Genomic DNA, 3,930 nt, shown 5'->3' with positions numbered 1-3,930 from the left:
ATATTTGTTGCTATGGGAAACATACGGGTCAACACTGCTACATGTTCGAGTATTAACACCGGTCGGAAAGGGCCTGTTGCCCCAGTTCCCGAGGCGGTGCTGCCATTCTAGGACTAAAGGCCCACCCTTTAGTCCCGATTCACGGCACCGGGGCTAAAGCCCCCCTTTAAAACCTGTTGGTTATACCAACCGGTGTTAAAGAGTCCTACCAGGGCTGCCACGTAGCAGCACCCTTTAACACCGGTTGGTATAACCAACCGGTGTTAAAGGGGTCTGTGGGGGTATAAACCCCTATACCCTTACGACCAGACTTGGGCCAGGAGGCTTGGCCCATTACGAGACAAGCTCAAGGTTTGATCCGACAGCCCGGAGTTCCGCGCAAGGAAACAAGACGTGGAGATCAAGCAGGATTCTAGTCGGTTAGAATAGGAATTGATATCGAACTATCTATGGCAATTGTAACCGACTAGGATCAGCTTCCAGATCTGTAACCCTGCCCTCCGGACTATATAAGGAGAGGCAAGGGACCCCCCTTAGGACATCATATTCTCTCAACACAAATCAATACAACCAGACGCAGGACGTAGGTATTATGCCAACTCGGCGGCCGAACCTGGATAAAAAGCTTGTCCGTGTCTTGTGTCACCATCGAGTTCGTAGTTTGCGCACCGTCTACCGATAAACTACTACCGTGGGTATACCCCAAGGTAGACTGTCGACCAGCTTTCGTCGACAGTGGCACGCTAGGTAGGGAGTGTGCGTACAACTTCTCCGGCGAACAAGATGGTCATCGTTCCGGCTTCCGCGGCCGTGCCAGAAGGCCTCACGCTCACCGTCGGCCAGATCACGTGGACGACGCACGGCGGCGGTCTCGCGACCACGGTTTCGGAAGGAACCCAGATCCAATCTGGGATGACGGCGGTGTCGGCTCCGACCACTCGGATCCGGGCACCGAGCACCCGACCACCGCTCCCACGCTACAAGGGAAGGAAGATCGACGGCTCGGATCTTCTCCGAGCACTTGATCGCGCTGATTCCAAGCTTCTTGAAGCTTCCCAGCTAGTAGATGGGTATCTTGCATCAACCTGATCAAGCCGCACCATCGGATTTTTCCAACTCCTACCGGCCAACTCGTGTCGTCACACACGAACAGCTAGGGGCGTCTCTGACGATCACCTCCACCCCCTCGGGACGGTCCGTCAAAATCAAGGCTGATCCGAAGGAAGGTTATCCTTGCGGTCTGAACAACTCGGCTTCTCTCTACTCACGGCATATCCAATCTCGGGATGGCTGCCAAAGTGGAACGGCCGACCAGCTCGTCACTACGTCAACATGGTGACGATCTGAGAACTACGGGACGGCCAGGCTTCCAGTACAAATTCGAGCACTGGCTCCGTTCCCACTGAAGTCATAAACTCCGAGGATGAAGACTACGACCTGGATCTGCCTCCATATCCTTCGGGTTTCTCTCGATTCCCGATCTTCCCACCCCGGCGAGGAGACATCGTTTTCAACGTCAGCGCCGACGAGCCGACTGTTGATGGAGAAACAGACGAGCAGAGGCAGCTCCGCGAGCAACGCAACGCCGACCGCGCCCGACGACGCGCGAACGAAGAACGCCAAGTCCCGCCGCATAATCTCAGCGACGCTTTCGACATGGTCGGGGATCAGCCAGTCTACAAAACACCAAGCGCCAACGTGGCTGTCGCCATGGCCAATTTAGATCGACTCCCTGATACTCCCGAGTGCCGGGGCGTCCGGTCCAGCGTCCGGGCACATCTGATCGCTGCAATGGGACAAACAGCCACTTTGCTCAAAAGAGTCCAAGCCGTCTCCTATACAGAGGCCTCCTCCGACCAGACCAACCGCAACCGGACCTCACCACAGCCTAGCGGGCACCACCGCAACCGTTCCCCCAACAATCATCGAAAAGACTCACGGCGTGGCGATGACGGTCGGGATGCTGGCGGCCATCGCGGGCAGAATCACGGGCGTGGTCAGGAAGTAAACCAGCACAGGGATCTTCGATACAACATCCCTCCCAAAGACGCCTGAGACCGCATCAACAGGCGCGCCACGGAGAGAGCTGTCCACGAAAACCTGCGTCGTATTGAATACGATGCAACACACGGCCCCCCGGGCCTGAGGCAGTTCTCTTCGCACCTCCGCCAGGTCGTGTGGCCCCGCAATTTCAAGCTCGAGAAACTCAAAAAATACGACGGCAAGGAAAATCTAGAAAACTAGATCACTCTTTACGAGATCGCCGTCCGATCAGCAGCAGGAGACGAGCACGTCATGACCAACTACTTCCCAGTAGTCCTCGACCAGGCTGGTCACCAGTGGCTCCTTGGCCTACCCGAGGACTCTTTCGACTCTTGGGAAGAGCTACGCCAGGCTTTCATCGACAACTTTATCGCCACATGCGAGCAGCCTGGGAACAAGTACGACCTCAAAAGGATAAGGGACCGAAAAAACGAGCCTCTGCGCGACTACATCCGACGATTCTCGGATATGCGCCTTAAGATCCCGAAAATTTCCCATGACGAGGCCATATCTGCTTTCATCAAGGGGCTGCGCTTCCACGAAGCACTGAGAAACAAGCTGTTGCGCAAAAGGCCAACAACGATGGCCGAGCTCCTCGCCACGGCTAAAAATTACGCCGACGCCGACGACGCAGAAAAACTCATTCGGGACGATGCGAGAGGTCCCGACCAGCCTCCTCGGCGAGATGACAGTCGCGGTCGCTTCGACAACAGAAACCACCGCCGCCCCGACAACCGCGATCACAGGGAAGGTTGGGACAGGCAGCGCGATAATCACGACGACTTCAGAGGAAAGCGCCCCCGCGACCACGACCACGAGGTGAATACAGTCAAGCGCCCCAACGGGCGACGGGACTACCAAGAAGACTACAACAAGACGTTGAAGGGACCGTGCCAACTGCATCCGAAATCCAACCATACCATGGAGGAGTGCCGCGTCCTGAAAAACATCTATACGCGGCGGGCCGCTCAAGACGACTTTGCCAAGAAAAACGGGAAACAAGACGGGCGAGACCATGAAGACGAGGACGAGGACCAAGATAGGGACCCACGACACCAATATGTCGTGATTATCGCCGGGGGCAAGGTCTCCATCGAATCTAAGCGAGAAAGAAAGCTCCTAAAAAGAGCCTGCCTCAACATAGACAGTTCCGACGGCCTGATCGCAGATCCGAAATTCCCGCCGTGGTCACACAGGGAAATCTCCTTCAGCAGGAAGGATCAGTGGGCCGCTATCCCAGAGCCAGGTCGTTTCCCTCTAATCCTGGACCCTTGCATCAACAGCATCAGATTCGAGCGGGTGCTCGTAGACGGAGGAAGCTCCATCGACATCCTCTTCCGCAACAGTCTTCCCGCTATCAAGATATCTCCGACACAGCTAAAACCCTGTGATGCTCAATTCTGGGGAGTCCTGCCTGGTCAGAGTTCAGTGCCTCTCGGACAGATAACATTGCCTGTCCAATTCGGCACGTCCGACCACTTCCGAACAGAGTTCGTCAACTTTGTGGTCGCCGACTTTGATGGAACTTATCACGCTATACTGGGCCGACCATCGTTGACAAAATTCATGGCAGTCCTGCATTACTCATACCTGGTCCTCAAAATGCCCACAGAGAAGGGTGTCCTAACCGTCAGAGGCAATGTCTACACTGCATATACTTGCGAAGAGGAGAGCTTCAAGATCACCGAAGCAATCGATCTCTCAATCCGCATGGCAGAAACAGCAACCCAAGCTGCACAGCTACCTCCCGACCAGCTACGACTACCCGAGCAGGAGACCGCCAGGAAGAACTCAAAATCCAAGGAGCACAAGGAAGTGCAGCTGGTCGAAGGCAGCCCCGAGAAGACGGCCCTCATCGGGGCCAACCTGGACCCTAAATAGAAAGAC

Source organism: Sorghum bicolor, chromosome 7 (genome assembly GCF_000003195.3).
Source record: "Sorghum bicolor cultivar BTx623 chromosome 7, Sorghum_bicolor_NCBIv3, whole genome shotgun sequence".
NCBI lineage: Eukaryota > Viridiplantae > Streptophyta > Magnoliopsida > Poales > Poaceae > Sorghum > Sorghum bicolor.
This window is presented reverse-complemented; position numbering follows the sequence as displayed.